The sequence below is a fragment of the Alexandromys fortis genome, unplaced genomic scaffold (genome assembly GCF_014885135.2).
Source record: "Alexandromys fortis isolate MF-2015 unplaced genomic scaffold, M_Fortis_MF-2015_v1.1 scaffold_96, whole genome shotgun sequence".
Lineage (NCBI taxonomy): Eukaryota > Metazoa > Chordata > Mammalia > Rodentia > Cricetidae > Alexandromys > Alexandromys fortis.
In genome coordinates this window covers 5,595,139-5,613,223 of record NW_026068053.1, presented here as the reverse complement: position 1 = coordinate 5,613,223, position 18,085 = coordinate 5,595,139, and the positions used below count along the sequence as shown (strand labels likewise).

The following is an 18,085-nucleotide window of genomic DNA, read 5'->3' as shown; positions in this document are numbered from 1 at the left end:
CTCCCCCCCCCACTCTCTGTCTCCCCCCTGAAACTATAAGGAAGCTCTGAATTGAATGTTTCCCTTAATGTGTTGCTTTGATCATAGTTTCTCATTGCATCAACAGAAGACTAACTAAGATATGATCAAATTACATTTTATGAATATATGAAATTCTCAAAGAATTAATATGTTTTAAATGGCTGGAGAGAAAAGTTACTGCTATTACAAAGGTCCTGAGTTCTGTTACCAGCACTCAACATGGCAGGTCACAGCTGTATTACTCTTATTGCAAGGGTTCTAATGTCTTTGGCCTCTGCAGTCAGGCACACACATGGTGCACATGCATCCATACAAGCAAATCTCTCATACATTAAAAAAAAAGCAAAGTCCCTCTACATTTCTCTGAATTTTCATAAGTACTGAGAAAAACCTAACCAGATTTTTATAGAATAAAATAATTCTAAAATTTAAATGAAATAGGAAGGCAACCAAAATGACTAAAATGATTTTAATAATAGATCTAGAGAATTAGTGTTCAATTTCAAGGGTTACTGATTGAGAAAGACACATAAATCAATGAAAATCATGCAAGACTAGAAGAAAGTTCATGTCTGATCTGTTCTAAAATACGTGCAAAGGCAACTTTCTGTAGAAAGTCTGTTTGTTCAACAGTCATTAAACAATTAAATATGACCTCCCTTATAGTTTGTACAAATTGGGTACAAATAGATACCATAAATCTATACCTGAAACATAAAACGTAAGTCATAAACGTTTGGAATACTACACAGCAGATATTTTTTATGATTTCAGACCAGTAGAAGATTTTAAAGCATGCACCAAACACATAAACAGAAACAGATAAATTGATCCATTAAACTTCATTAAAATTTAAAAGATTCCTTCTGTTAAAGACATTGATAGGAGAATGAAAACCGCATACTTTGGCAATATCTTTTAAATAACTGCAAATATAATTATCTGGACCTACCAATTAAAATTCTAGGACTGTCAAGATATACTTCTGACAATATAAAATGTAGATACATGAAATTATTCACCTTAGTATTGTTTATGTGTCACAAATAAGAAGTGGAGAGGTGATTCAGAAGTTAGGAGAGCACTTTCTGATCTTTCAGAGGACCTGAGTTTGATTCCTAGCACACACATGGAAGCTCATAACTGTCTGTAACTCCAATCCCAGGGAATCCAATGCCCTCTTCTGGCCTTTGTGTGTACTAGGTCTGAGCACACACATGGCGCATTGACATACATGCAGACAGAACATCCATACACATAAAATAAAATTAAATATTTTAAAAATCCCAAGTGCCATAAATAACCTCAGTATATAGGAAACAGTCAAATAAATTGTGATATGTCCACATAATTGCAGTGTATGAGGCTTTAAAGAATAAAGTAAGAAATTTTGAACTAATAGTGAGATATTTTCAGAATATAGTAGTGAAAATAACAGTAATTATCTCTTACACACTGCCTTTCAGATAAGTAAAAAGGGATTATAGGAAAATACAATGCATCCTTCTACTCAGTTGTTCAAAGGAACATCCTAAAGTGAGAAACACTGGTGCTAAGTCATTCTTCATATATAGCATACCGTATCAAGTATATGCTTGCATAACTGTGTCTATATTCTCCCATATAAACACGAGCACTGGGTTTCTTACCATTGTCCAATAAGATTAAAGAGAAGCTGACATTAACTGTGGTATTTGCTTAACTTAAATCAGAAATAGTTTTATACTAAAATGAAATGACATTATTAAAATGATTCTTACTATAAATCCAAATATCAAAGTCAGATGTAAGATTGTGCATGGCAGCCAGGCAGTGGTGGTGCACACCATTAATCTCAGCACTCAGGAAGTATAGGAAGGCCGATCTCTGTGAGTTTGAGGCCAGTCTAGTCTATAAGAGCTAGTTCTAAAACAGGCTCCAAAGCTACAAAGAAACCCTGTCTTGGAAAACCAGATAGATAGATAGATAGATAGATAGATAGATAGATAGATAGATAGATAGATAGATAGATAGACAGACAGTGCACAGCTAGTGTATGTACAAGGATTTTATGAAAATATAATACCCATGAAAGCAACAACCTAGCGTTGTGGTGTTTAGTGTTGTCAAGAGAATCCAGAATCACCGGGAAGACAGACTTCTAGGCATGCTTGTGGGAGATAATTCCTCTTCCTCTTTCTGTTTAAATTTCTCACTCCCAACCTTCCCATATACACCCTCCCTGCTTTTCTTTAAATGCATGGCCCTTTCTTTCACTTATTGCAATTGTATGTATATGTATATACATACATAGTCCTAGATATAACCTGCTCAGTCTGTATAATGTTACTTATGTGTCTGTTTTCGGGGATGATGGCCATTCAGGACTGAACAATCAATGCACTCAGTCTTCTCTGCTTCCTGACTGCAGATGTGACAAGCAGCTGTTTCAAGCTCCTTCACCTTGACTTCCTCACCATGATGACCTAAAGCAGGACCTGTGAGCCACAGTGAACCATCTCACCTTTAAGCTGCTTTCAGAAGTAAGTTTTATCACAACAACAAGAAAAGAAAGTAAGACAGAAGAAGGCTGTCATTTGCTCTAGCAGAATCAGTGCCTCTGGGTTCTGAGGACCAAAGTTCTGCAGAGTGGCTGTCACAGAGAAGGAGAGCTGAGGACATAGTCAGACATAAGGAGAAGGTCAATATGAATAATAATACATGGAGAGGTCAGAAAAAGTACAGGAGAGAGGTGATGATTTCAAAGAACCTACAAATGTGATATAAAAATGATAGAAGTCACTGCAGCATGGAAAGTTTAGACTTTTGGGGAACCTGGACACCTTGATGGAGCATGTCCAGTTGGAGTGCTGAGAAAATGTTACCCTATGATTTCCAGAAAGGTTCACTGACTCCATAATTTATTGACTATTTTCATTTCTAGAGGGATCGTTCTTTCTTAGGGAACTTAGGCCATGTCAAAGAAAACAGGCATCAAACATGCCAAGTTTTCTGATAATATGATCAATAGTCATTGTCTATCTTTATTCAAAATAAAATTAATTTGAAGAGGAACCACTGTTCTTCAATTAAAATTTATTTCCCACCTCCTGTGCAAAGGTGAAGGAACATGTATCAAGTGACTGGGTAAGAGTTGTTTAAACAGAGGCTCCTCAACCAGGTTGACAAGAAACTTTTGAAAAACAATCTGGTGACCTTTGTTGTATGTCCATTTTACATTTTATTTGTTAATTTTTGGAGATGGTGATGGCGTGCATGCATATGGTGGGTATAGAGAAACCTCCTTGTCTTCTGAGGACAATCCCAACAGAAAGAACAAAAGAATCAGAGACATCCATAACATGAATAGGAGGGCCTACTTGTTGGGGTTTCTATCCCGCCCAGTACCCCACAGCCAGCAAGCCCCAAAGAAAATCACACAGAGATCTCTCTAAGTTATAAATCTGATTGGCCCATTAGGTCAGGTTACTTATTAGCTCTTGTAGCTTATATTAACCTATTGTTCTCTTTGGAGAAGAGATTTTGCTTTTGTTTCCACAGAAAATTAGAGGCTGTGGATTTATTCAGAGTTAAGAAAAACCAGCTTTGATCAAGGAAGACCACCTGAGAAATCTCTGGCAGGAAGAGATGGCCCAGATGTCTGAGTTCTTCATCCAGAACAGGTTCAAGACTGCTGCCTGAGATGATCAAGACTCACAGGATACTTCAGTCAGGACTTGATCATAACTCTAAATTTTCTTTAGGTACCCATAAGATTATCAGTGCCCCCAAACAGCTGGAAGTAGCCTGGAATACTATGCCCACATTCCCAAAAAATGGACTATAAATATATTTTCCTTTGTTTTTTTTTTGTTTTGTTTTTAAAAAAAAAGAGGGGGAAGTGGTGTGGGAGAATTGTCTGTATTCTTTCAATCATGTTTTAAATAAACGCTGATTAGGCAGGAAGTATAGGTGGGAAAACCAGACAGGAGGTAGAAATGATGCAATGAGAACAAGAGAATTCTGGGAAGGAGAAAGTTGATTCCCCCCACTCTTGCCCAGACCACCAAACCAGCAGGATGTGATCTGCAACCACTGAAAAAGGTACTGAGCCACGTGGCTAACATATATCAGAATAATGGATTAATATAAGCTACAAGAGCTAATAAGTAGCCTGACCTAATGGGCCAATCAGTTTTATAACTTATGGAGACCTCTGTGTGATTTTCTTTGGGGCTTGCCGGCTGTGGGGTACTGGGTAGGACAGAAACCCCAACAAGCAAGCCACCCCCTCGTTACACATCTGTCCTGATAACTTTAAGCCACCCTATGAAAGGCCAGTAGTCACTTGTTCACTGAACCTACCTGAACCTCTACACAAAAGATCAAAGGTTATTTCTCAGTTGTGTGAAAGTTTTCAAAGTCTAAAATGTAAGATAAATCTCTAATGATTGTAAGTGGTGATCAGAAGGGGAATGGGCTTTCTAGAAAGAAGAAAAAAAGGAATATACCCGTTGATATTGGTATGTCTAATGAGGCTCCAGCTACGAGTTTATTCAAGGAAGTTGGGCTTTATCCAAAATGGTCAGAGAAGTCAATTAAAAAATAATGTAGCTACTGTGCCGATTAGATTACACACTGACAAGAGGAGAAACCAAACACAAAGGGTTATTTCTACAGTCCAGCCAAGAGTGACAGAGGTAAGGAGCATGGAGCAGTGGGGACATGCAGAAAAGTGAGACCAAACTTCAGAAGGAGATTCCTTTAAACATTATTTCTTTAACTTTTGAAATTATAATTTAGCTATGTTATTTTTCCTTAACAGCATTCTTCCCTAAAATCCTCCCTAGCTCTCTTTCAAAGTCATGACCTCTTTTTCATTAATTGTTGTTACATGCATGTGTGTGTGTGTGTGTGTGTTTTCTTAAATATAGCCTGCTAAATAGTGCCTTCAGGGTAACTGGATGGATTCACTTTGGGAGGGGAAGGGAAGAAAATGCAGGAAGATATGTGGATTTTGGTTAACAGATAAACAAGTGTTCACAAGGATAACATGTGAACTAGATTGAGAACTGGGGGACTGAGTCTGCAGGTCTTGTCAGCTGCTCTTGTAAGAGTTGAACCATGGTTAGGAGTGCTGGGAGCAAGTAAAGTATTCCCCTAGGAAACTCACAGTACAAAACCAAAAAATAGAAAAAGGCAGTGTCAGTGGTTCCACTGAGTTTAGGAGGAAAGTACTTTGGGAACTAATGGAGTAAATTAGTGGTGGTGTACAGACTACTGAAAGTGGAGTGGCAGTTCTGGGAACACAAAAACTGATAAACAGCCATGGCCCTTAGCCCAATAGGTGAGTGAGGAGCATGCCAAGGCACTTTGGATGCAATGGGGAAAGTTGAATACTGAACGAAAGTTGAAGATGTAAAAACATATTGTTGAGTTACTGTTCAAAAGACTTTGCTTCCATGGCAAATTTGGAGATCCAAAGTTCCCTGGAGCATTGTGGAGTTCTCACATAACCAACACAACAGCATAATAAAATGCTGAAGGATATGATTCATCCTGCAAATGCTGAGACAGGGCTGCCTAGATGATGGCTCACCAGATGAAAGTGCTTGCCTGGGCAGATGTAAGGACCTAAATTTAATTCTTGGAATCTATGGTAAAGGAGAAAAACAACTTTCAATATTTGTTTTCTCTCCTCCACCACATGAACACTGGCACTCATGGTGATATGTAGTGGGAAAGGAGAAAGGACATGTGTTACAGGAAAGTGGACTGAGTATTAATGGTGGGAGGAAATGGATTAGACATGGGAAGTGGGCACTACAGCGGGGATGAAGGGAATAGAGAATTTTAACAGTAAAAGCACATATGAAAATACCACAACAAAACTTAATACTTTTGTGCTAATTTAAAAAATACAAAGGACTGACTTGATCACGTAGCCATGAAAGCCGAATGACCAAGGACAAAAAAAAGCTGACTCCTGGAAATTCCACACAAGCAGTGTCATGTGTATACATGTAATCTTACACACATATGTTATGCACACACAATGACAGTAAATAAAAAAATAATAAATCTAAAAATCTATACATAATTAAAATACGGATATAATACTCTGTAGCTTAGAAGGGACAGAAAAGGACACTGATCTGCCAGTTTCCCTTTAGTCAGAGTCTTTAAAGCCCTCTAACAGATAATAGTTTGGCAGCAGACTGGAGAGAATCTTCTAGACGAGCTAGCCAAACTCCATTATTTCATGCACCTGTGTGTCATTCTACCTGACATAGTTAGGAACAAGGTTGCAAGTGACTGATAGAAAACTTAGCAGGTCAACCAGCACTCCTTGGAGTCGACATCCTGGGAGAAGTCATTTCTTCTCCCCTAAAAATTGTTTGTTTCATTCTATAGCCAGTCCTCCCTGGCTCAAACCTCACAATGGCATGGCAAGTTTCTGCTTTCATAACTTGGGACAGTCACTCAACAGCAATCAATTGCACTGCAACTCTGCACAGTGACCTAGTTAGCAGCACAGGTCAAACTTGTTCTTTTGTATGTTCTACAACTTGGAATATGTTCCTAACTTATGGAATTCTCAGATCATGACATGGGAAATGTCAGAATTCAAAATGCCCTAAACTAACCATTTGACTTAGGGAAATAACAAGTACATACACAAGAATGACCTGTAGGGAAATTCTCTGAAATTTCAAACACAGAGTAATGGGACTGAAGCAGAAGAAACAGCACTCTGCCTAGTGGCCAGTAACTGCTTTGCTAAAAGTAAAGTCCACACTGCAGGTTGCAACCCATTAAATTTATGTCTCTGTACCCTCCACCTTTCTCTTCTGGGTTTCTAATATTTAAAGTACTTTTCAGGGATACCTTATATTTTCATATGACCTTAACATCAACTCTTTACATTTGGACCAGTGAGCCTCCTTTAGGCCAAGTATCTTACAACCTTCAATCCTGTCACAGGTAGCATCTGCTTAAGACTCATCAGGATTATCTTAAAACAAATGTATTCTTATATTTTCTCACATACACAGTAAATTATTTTCCTAATTTTAAAATATTAAACTCTTTAGCCTGACTTAAATATGAAATGATTTTATGGTGCAATTTTTCAAATAACCAGTAACAAGAGAAGCTCAAGTCTTTTAATGTCTCACAGGCATCTTAAATGTCTTATACTAAAAGATAAATTTGAAAATTTCCCAAATTCATTTTTCTTCTTCCAGCTTTCCTCATATCAGCAAATGACACTTGTGTTCTGATAGCTGTTTGTGTGTGAAGTCTGAATGGCCTTATTACAAACAGGGCTTTTGCAGATTTAACTAAAAATATGGAAATAAGATCATCATGAAATACTCAAGTGAAGCCTAAATCCAATGCTAATTTCCTGGGGGGAAAGAGAGATAAGGACAGAGAGAGCTCAGACATAGATGCAGAGGACATAGCAGAACCTATAAGAGAAAGCAAACCCAACCAGAATTGTCACTAGGGTCTTCAGATGTGTTAGACTTACTGATACTTTCATTTCTCATTCGTTGATCTAATGATAAGACAACACATGTTTAGGGGTGGGGTTGTTTGACTGGTCTTGTTGTTGCTATGTGATATAGGTGTGTGTGTGTGTGTGTGTGTGTGTGTGTGTTTGTACACACACATGTATGTATAGAGCTGGATTTTTAATATACATAATCTTTTACCACTTTCTATTGGGTTGTATGCATTCCTAGGAGGTTTCAGTATCTTCTGATTTTTAGCCTCCACAACAGTTTACTAATCAGACTTAATTAAAATTGAATATCTTGGCAAGTAAATTCTGAATTACCACATAAACACCAAAATTTAAGAAATGAAAGAAAAAAATGCACAATCTTATATCACAATATCTTTTCTTATTTAGGAAATGCTGTGGACAGTTTGGCATTGAATATGAAACTAAAAAGGTGTCGTTAAGGGAATCACAAGAGAAAGAGCACTTGCCTAGACTGTTCAAGGCCCTAAACTCAATCTCCACCACATCCAAAAGAGCATGAACTATGCTAGAATTAACTTGATAAATCTGGTCATTCAAAATCATTGTCTACTAGCCTTTCTCCCCCTACTTACTATTTGGATATATTTTCAGCATTATCATAGGAGAGGTTGGGCTTTACACATATTATAAATACTCAGAGGATAATGACACACTCTAAGCCCAAATCTACAAACAGACAAGTGACAAACATTGACAAGGCAGGATGAGAAGTCCTCAAAGACATGTCAGCTGGAAATGGAGATATTCAGCAGTAATACAATCAAGAAGTGGAAAGGGGTGAGAAGGATCTCGGAGGAATAGAGGGAGGGAAAACTATAATCAGGATATATTAAGTGAAAAGAAATTATTTTCAGTAAAAATTGAGAGAAAGTAGTTGTTGCAAAACCTTGAGCCTGAAGAGCAAATAGAAGCCGACTGCACAGTGACTCCAGAGGGTGACCAAAGACAGAGTGAAGAAGAAACAAATGAAAAACCAACTAAGAAACATAACAAAATAAAATAGACACTTATTAAATGTGAAAAGAAACATTGTGAGAGAAAAACATGCATATAAGAAGCCGGAGTTCTCTTCAACCCCTGGGTCATGATTCTGTGGGAAGAAAACTGGATGGACATTGTTTCCTTAACATCACTTTTAGTTAGGCAAGAATCAGTAATGCTAGTATTATCTAGAACATAGTTTTACAAATTGTAGATTGTGGTTAACTAGGGATAATAAAATGCATGTAGTGATGAATGCCAGCATTTAAAAACAAGGAAATACAGTTAATTGATAAGACAAGATGGGGGAGAGTGGAGTGGATGGACCAGGACGGGACGGGACGGGACGGGATGGGATGGGATAGGTCCAAATGGGAAAATAGAGTACAGTAAACCTTCGAGCCTGCTAGTAGTAGGAGAAGAAAAGAATATGCACACATGCAATTACAATGTTATTGAAAACCATGAATTGAGTTACTTCATAGCCACTATCCAAGACTGATTTCACGTTCAATGAGGATTTACTGAAGTTTTGACAGCCCTTTACATTTTTCTCAAAAAGTTAGAAATCTTTGCTACTTCAAGACATGGACGCCAGCCCTACACTCCTACTCTTCCTCCTCTATGTGCCTGCTTTCTATGAAGACCCTGATGGAGAGAGATGTGGGCTTTCTACTACATAGAGTCTGGAAGTCTCATCTCTTTTGTTCTCTGGTGAGAAGCTGAGGTGCTAGAAGAGCGTGGACCCATTACACGTAGTCACTAGGATTGCTATGAGTTTGTTCTTTGTGTTATTTTCCTCAGAGGACCTGGGCAATATGAGGAGTTGGTCACTGAGCAGGCACTCAGAACTCTTTCCATATCACTGACGCTGCCGCATCTTCCTGCCATCAGCTGTTGCCTCCCCAGGGTCCAGACACAGATCAGAGAAAGGCTAAAGGCAGATGTCACTGTTATCTTGATTGAGTTTCAGGACCAGGTTGGACCAATGTGTTACAATGAAGCCGAAAGCATCTTTAAGAAATGGCCTTGTAGCATTTTGCTTCATTCTTCATTAGCAAATTGACCCTATAATCTATAAAGACATGGGATCCAGCCAGTCATCTGTGAGTTGTGATATTGAAACAAACATAGAAGATAAGCAAATAGAACATGGCTCTAATCCATCAAAACCTTGTTAAAGATTAGGTGTTAAGGGAGATTTGGACCAAGAGTCAGAGTTTGTCAGATGTTACCCTAAATACATCCTTAAATGCCTTAAATACATCCTAAGAGTCAAATATGGTCTAAAATGTTTGATAAACCACACAGTCATTTCTTGATAGATCTGTAGCTAAATTTACAAGTTAAAATTTATCCATGATTTGGTTTAGTAAATAAAGACACTTTTTGGCCCTCACAAGCGTTAGCATCCCTGCTGCTTTATGGCTGTGATTCTCCTTTGTCAGCAGAGTAGACATTTTCGAGTTCTTCTATCTTTTCCCCATGTGATAATCAGGAAACAACTGCTACACAGTCTTTGACTTTACAAAAATAATAAAATTCCATTTTTTTCTTTGAAGCTGACTAGGATTCTGAAACCCATTGGTCAAATAAATATAAAATAGACATTTGGAAAAAAAGTCAGTGACCAAACTGTCAGCCCTGGAGAATAATTTACAAGTTCAAATCTTAAGGCATCGATCTTCTTTATTAAGAACTTGAGATTTCTGCATCTCTACTTTAATGTTGTTCAGAATGAAGGGGAGACATGGACCACTATGTCACTTGGAAGAAACTGTTGCCAGGCTTTAGAGGGCCTTTCAAAGGTGACCTAGCTGGGCTCACAGTTTCAGGGAAGTTTTTCATGGATCCTATACTGAGTCCTGCATGGGAGCCTGACAACTACCTACCACAACTGGTGACAAGTCACTATGTGGCATACAGGAAAGTACATTCCAAATCAACGTTCCCAAATGTCTCACACAAATATTTGGTGTGCTGGGTGTAGGCGACCTCGTACAGTAGAATTCATAATTTCACACTGAAACAAGAAACAGCACACTGCAAAATATATTTCTGATTTTTCTTTTTGTGTCCTCTAAGGTGTGTTCATGTTACATAACATATGGAAACAAAGGCATCCTACTTTTAGACTTCAAAAGTTCATTTGTGTGAAAACCTCAAGTGTATAAATGTCCTACAAAATCCACAGGGTATGAGTTCTAGAAAAGCTTTTAGCTGTTCAAATTACCCTCCCTAAAGCACTTTAGAATTTGTAAACAATCTATCCATCTCCTTCTCTGAAAGTTAACTTATATTTAGAATACTTATATTACAATGCAAACAATGCAAAACTAATAGCTGTTTTGTGCCTTTTATGCAACAATGTCAAGAAAAGTATTGTATGTTTGTTTCGGTGTAGTCTTATTTCTCTCCATGAATATTTTGGACCTGATGTTGGTTGAGTGGAATCCCTGGATACAGGTGGCCCGCTTGATATATGAACAAAATTGCTGCTGTTTTCACCTTTTGTTATAGATGACAACATGACAGTTTTATCAAAGTGAATTTATACTTTTCTTTATAGAACAATATGATTGTAGAAAATTGTTCAATAGGTGTTCCAAGCAGTCGTCAAGTTGCAGTCTTGCTCACTGGGCAGTTTCCCCTTCACTTATCTGACACAATGCTTTTGCTAGTGAGTTTCGTTCAGCTCATCCCTTATCTCCACTGTCCGCTTTTGTAAGTAGCAGGAAGAAAATAGGATCAGTTTAATCTGTCCCTTTAATGCCTACTACAGTCTGCAGGTTTATCTCAGCTTCTTTCAGGGAGCACAGTTAAAGACAGGAGAAAGCAGCACAGTGCTTTACTATTTCTTAAGAATTGAAAAATAAATTGAAAGGTTCTGTGACCTGGATAAAATTCTCTTGAAAATTAAGAATTTTTAGAGCTTCTAATACCCCAGTGTTTTAGAGCACTACCAGGACCAAGAAACCAGTAAAAGCACATCTTCCCCATACCCAGTAGTGTGTGATCTATAATTCAGTTTAGAAATTGAGCATTTGCAGTTTCTGGAACATGCTTGGAGAACAAGAGGGATGGCAGAAGGCTTCTGAACAGAAATTATGACAAAAGAAGGAAAGGCAGAGGTGCTGGCAGGGCCGGAGAGACCTGCCTGCCTGGTGCCCTCATCATTCCAGCCTCTCTCTGGACTGCCCTGGTGATAGTGTCATCAGTGGCCATCCCTTATTCACCCAGGAAAAATGACGGGGCTCCAGAGTGGTACTTAGGAAGTGAGGCTCTTCTGGCTGATGTCCACTTAAAACATATTCAGGGGCATCACAGCCAACTTCAGACGGAAAAATACACTCCATTTTCTTCTCAGAGAACAAATTAGGAAATCTAATGATTCCTCATAAACAAACACAACTTAACCTAGCTTTACTCATCAAACAGGGATAGCACTGTGTTATCTCTTTGTATGGAGTTGATTTCTTCCTGTGTCTGCCATCTGCTGGTCTCTAAAGCACTCCAGACAAACTAAAGAATTCACACTTGTTTTTTTTATCAGAATAATTGAATAGTTTTACAAGATTTCTATAGAGGATTTAATGTGACTTAAATGTGAACATCTCCAATACTGTATTAACATTGAAAATCCCATCACAGATATGAAATATAAATCTTTCAGATATGACTATGAATAAATAAAAGGTTTCGTGTTGAAAATAGTGTCTTAATCACCACAGATATTAGAGCTCACAAATAAAAAGAACACTTTTTTCATATTAACAACACATTTTGAGTTGGTTTTTATTGTGGCCAAAATTACTAGCAGACATTTTGAGGCTATAAATTGTGGAAGGCATTTGTAGTTCAGAAATATTCCAAAGCTCAGCTGCACCAGTTTTGAATCTGTTGGAGAAATTAGGAACTAAAAAGCATTTTTTATATTTTTAAATAGAAGTTCCAAACATTACCACCAAAAGTTGCTGAATATTTATAAAAAGCAAAATATTTTCAACAAGGACTATCTAATTCCATGCAGAATTTTGAGGTAACCATCATTATTGTATTATGGCCTCTAGACCAGGGAATGGCATGTAACTTGAATGGTAGGATTTTTTAACCCATTGCTTTAAAATAAAAGAGGTAAAAATGAGTATCTTATAAATAACCTTTCATTCATTTGTTAATTCACAGATACTTATTCAGTAGTTCCAAAGACCAGACATTGGTGTTCGGGTATTCACTGCATTCTTGTGCAGGTTGTTTGTTATAAACTTCAGGAGCGGGTAGCAGTGGTAGGCTTCTTCCTTAGATAGTGAATAATAAAGGTATTTCTCATATATAGGTTGTGTTGATCAGTGTGGTAGATATTGTCATCTGCTGTCACTCTTATTCTGAATATGACTCTAGTACAGTTCCCTGTAGAGTCTAAAGACTGGTGTAGGAGGGGCTAAAGACAGCCTCAGAAAAGTGAAGGGGACAATTGTCATCAAATAATGCAGTGTGTGACTACCAGGTCTTAGACAGTCAGCTGTCCCTTCGGGAGTAAATGGATGCTCATAACATACAGATGCTTAGGCACCAGCCACTCATACTTAGAAGCCTGAAACAAATCATGATGCATAAGAGTTTCACTCACCTCCCACTGCAGCTCTGCGACCTTCACGGCTTGGCTCCAGCTCCTCCTGCCTCCTTCCTCCTAAGACTCTCTGCTCCTCCCTGCACACTTCTGCCAAGGCACTGGAAAGCTTCTCCAGACTTCCCATTGGCTCAGCTCCCAGTGGAAAGGCTGGCAATAAGGACCTAACAGCAGTGACAGCAATGAATGAAGTCCCTCCTCCTTTCCAGACTGCACTCAGAACTTTCCTGTTCATGGAAGGGGTCCTAAGGAAAGGCTTCTTATGGGCTTCTCTGTCCTGCCACACGGGAAGTTTACCTCAGGGTGTCATGTCACATAACTTCTTCAACTGATCCTGGGAAGGAAACCCATCAAACCAGAGAAGCAAAAGTTTCTAAAGGCTGTCCTTAATACACACCCAGGACATATGCACTAGGGCATGGGAAAGGCTACAATTTAAACCAGCAATGAGAGTCAGAAGAACAGAATCTGGGAGGAAACAATTTGAGACAATCTGGTCCTCTACCCAGGATTAAGACTGGGTGCCTGGGTTTTATCCATTCCCAGGGTAGTCATTAGCTCAAGTTCACAGAGTATTCCTGAAATATTAAGTGGCTCAAGTCTCTGATATCAGGATAAGCTTGCAACACCTGGATGACTTCTGTCACTAATGGTAACAAATGTGCAGTTCAGAAGAAAGATCAATATCTTACACTCAGCAGAGACCATATGTTCTTAGCTAAAAATCAGAGAATATTTCCTGGGAATGCTTTTGGTCACAAAACGTGTGGTACCAAAACCTTTGGAACCATATCTGTGTTCAAATTCCAGCCCCTCACCTTGCATCCATGTGCCTTTGGGCAAGTTATTTTATGGCTTTATATCTTCTTTACATGTTTGAAAATGTGGGGAATTTTAGTAACTTTGTGGCTGAGGTGATTATAATTAATATGTAAAGTAATTCACATAGACTAAGTACTTAATGAATGTAGCTGATCGTGTAATAATAGGTTGAGACATTCTTGGAAACTCCACGATATATATGTTCTCCACCTATAATATCCCTTTATCTATAAAATACTGCTGTGTGGTTATTTCAAGTATTACAACTTCCATTGTATTCCCTATTACCATAAAATTACACTGATTTGTTTATTTACTTAAATGTTTGATTTTAGAATTATCTGTTGTGTGTATATGTGTCTGTGTGTGTTATTTGTCTGTAGGTACATGTGTGTGCTGGTACTCATAGAAACCAGAAGAAAGTGTCAGATCTGTTGGATCTTGAGTTACAGGAAGGTGTGATCTGCTTAAATTGGTGTTAAGAACTGAAATGGAATGAACAAGCAGCTTCAGACTACATGTTGCTTTATCACTTGCTTTGCTTCTCACCCCAAAGAGCTTCTAAGACCCATGCTCATCACTCTTATCAGAGTATTTGGGTCATCTGTAAGAGCAGCATGGTGATTTGAATAAAAATGAAACCCCCCCCCAAAAAAAAGTGGCACTACTAAGAGGTAATAGCTTTGTTGGAGGAAGTGTGTAACTGTGTAGGTGGACTTTGAGGTCTCATATTTGCTCAAGATATCACCCAGTGTCTCAGTTCACTTCCTGTTGCCTTCTGATCAAGATGTAGCCACCACCACTTCTGCCTGCATACCTTCATGCTCCCTGCTGTGATGATAATGGACTAAACTGTAAGCCACCACCTCAATGAAATGTTTGCCTTTATAGGAGTTGCTGTGGTCGTGGTGCCTTCTCACAATAATAAAAAAATCTAAGACAGAAGTTGGCACCAAGGACTGGGGTATTGATGTAATATCCTGACCCTGCTTTTGTTTGATGGAATATAGACCTTGGACCGTGGGTTTGAAAAGCAGTTGAACACTATCAGTGCTGCTTTATGTGACATCCTAGTAGGAGCATGGAAGACAATGATGTTGAGTGTGATTTGATGAACAATGGGTGCCTGGATCAAGTGGAGAAGAATATTAATATGTGGCCTACAGATAGTTACTGTAATATTTTGGTGGAAAATGGATTACTTTTTGCCACTGTCTGAAAAGTCTGCCTGAGACAAAATGAAAAGATTTTGAGTAATTCCACTGGCAGAGTCAAACAGCCTAGTATTGATTCTGTTGTATGGTTATTACTGTTCTCTCTTACATAGATTCAATTTTGGGTTTTTTTTTTTTTTGAGATAAGGTTTGACTGAGTAATCTCCAACTGTTCTAGAACTCACTTGTAGACAAGGCTGGTCTTGAACTCACAGAGAACCACCTGCTTCTGCCTCTTTGAGTGCTAGGATTAAAGGCGTGCACCACCACTGCCTGACTATGTAGATTTAAAATGAGAAAGAGCAAGCTGAGCAAGGAAAAATATTTGAGGAGAAAATGAGCACCAGAAAGTGGAACGGAACTAAATACTATGTTCAAGGAGATAAACAGATTAAGAAATGGAATAAAGGGAGTGGTGACCTTAGGGCGAGATCCCACAGAGCTAAATTTCCATCTTGTAAAAAGGAATGGAAGGAAAGCTAAGAGCCAGGTGTGGCCATGCATGACTTTAATCCCAGCAGTCTGAAAGTTGAGGCTGACAGATCTCTGAGATTGAGGCTAGCCTGGACTACAGTGCAAGTTTCAGAACAGCCAAGCTCAGAGAGTGAAGGACAGAATGCTAGCAAAGATGTATGTGAATGAGATATTCATGTTTCAGCCACAGAAAGCAGAACCTGGCAGATTTGGCTATGTGGTTCTGGCTTTAGAGTTAAGGATATAATAAAGGGGTTGTGGAATTTGCCTCAGTGCCTAAGGAAAGCTTCCGAGTCCAGGCACGTGTCAGGGGTTTCCTTGCATGGAGGTTTAGAGAGGCCATTGCATGAAGTTGTGAAGTTGAAGCCTGAATTGCCTTGGAGACCCTAAGATTTGGGAGAAGCGAGGGCTGTGGGATACCTAATTAGGAGAGTTGCTAACAAGGGGTGAAACCAACCCCAAAGAGGAAGTACTTTGTTGTCAACAAAGCTGAATGGACTTGGAGATCTGAAGAACATTTTCACATCAGACATGGAGATACAGAGTTTTGAGTTTGCCCAGCTGGTTTTCAATCTTGCTTTGGTCCAGGATTTTCTCATTATGCTCTCTTTTCTGAATTTTGGAATGGTAATGTATATTCTGTGACATAATATGTTGAAAGTAAGTGATATGATTTTTTATTTTGATTTTACAGGGAATTACAGTTAAAATATTCCATGAATTTCAGAAGAGACTTTGAACTTTGGACTTCGCACATTGTTGAGATAGTGATAGACAACAGGGACTTTTGAAGTTAGACTGAATGAATATTTGTGTTATGATACTGATATAAGCCTTTGGGAACTAGTGGGTGGAATATGCTGGTTTTAAAGAAAATGATCCCCAAAGGGAGTGACACTATTAGGAAATATGGCTTTGTTGAAGTAGGGGTGGCCTTGATGGAAGATGCTTGTTGCTGTGGAGGTGGGCTTTGAGGTTTCATATATGTTCAAGATACCACCCAGTGTCTCAGTTCACTCTCTGCTGGTTGCCTTCTTATCAAGATATAGGTAGTCAGCATCAAGTCTACTGCACACTTCCATGCTCATTGCAATGATGATAATGGATCAAACCTCTGAAACTATAAGATACCACATCAATTATATGATTTCTGTGGTCATGGTGTCTCTTCAGAGCAATAGAAACCCTAACGAAGATAAGCAGCAAGTGCTACTGCACATTGAACCATCTCCTCAGTCCCTGATTTCTTTATTTCTTGATAATATGTTTTGATCATGTAATTTACTCAGTTTCCCTGCTTCTTATACATAATTTTATGCTATTATCCTAAATCACTTCCGTGCTATACTACTTAATGAACTCTATTGTTTTGATCATATCATATATATCCAGTATTTCAGTTACATACGAGGAGTGAATGAGTACTGATGGTTTGTGTCTACAACTAGTAACAAAGTATTGTATATTTCAAAATAGCAAAACTAGAACATTTTGAATGCTTTTACCTCAAAGAAATAAGTCTTCAAAGCTGCAGACATGCTAGCTATTTTATTTGATCAATACACGGTGTTTATATGTACCCATGTATCACGTTGCAATCCATAAATACTGAGACTTTCAAAAGACTTAGATAAGATTAAAATTCTTCAAGCAAAAACATGCTTTTAGAGATGGAGCCCCACTTTACTCGAAATAGTGTTCTAGAAGGAGACATGAGAGGGCAGTCAGCTTCCCTAACAGCTAGCCAAAAATCCTTTAACAAATTTTGGCTGCACTGAAAAATCAAGAGACAAACTGAAGCTATCTAATTAGTATTAATAATTTTTAGTATAATTCTAATAGAGATCTATAAATGAGTTGAAGCTGAACATAAAGTATTTTATCACAGGGATTCAAGACAAGATTGACAAATACTGTCGTCAGCCTTGTCTCCTTCCTGAGACCATGACTGCCATCTACTGACGGAACCAAGAACTGTTGCTCAATGGTATCTGTACAAAACCTTTCCAGTTCTGCATGTGGTCACCTCTTTAATACAATCTTATGAATTATTTCTTTTATTATTGAAAATAATTAAATCATTTTACCTCTTCCTCTCTTCAACTACTCCTAGTTCTCTTTCAAACTCATTGCTGCTCTTTTCATACATTGTTGTTACATGCATATACATATACGCATACACACGCATACACACACACACAAAGCCTGATAGTCTGTACAATGTTACTTGTATGTTGTTTTCACCACTGATTGGTATTGGATAACCCATTGCTGTTCTCTCACCTGATAACTTTTCACACTCTCAGATCTCGTTGGTTGCCTGTAGTTCTTTGTGTGTTGTTGAAGGGTACTGGGCCTACTATACACAAATTAGCATGTCCAATGTTTTTATTTTAAATGTCAGATATTTTC

At 38.3% G+C, this 18,085-nt stretch overlaps 1 protein-coding gene across 1 annotated transcript in view; it reads right to left on the bottom strand.

The window, feature by feature from the left end:
• The window catches only part of Serpinb7 (serpin family B member 7), a 52,769-nt gene extending 39,561 nt beyond the window's left edge, over positions 1-13,208 (bottom strand). Inside the window, exon 1 of the mRNA XM_050119769.1 lies at positions 13,164-13,208. The gene's annotated coding sequence lies outside the window, so the exon portion shown is untranslated. The remainder of the gene's footprint in view (positions 1-13,163) is intronic.
• Between the last annotated feature and the right edge of the window lie 4,877 nt (positions 13,209-18,085).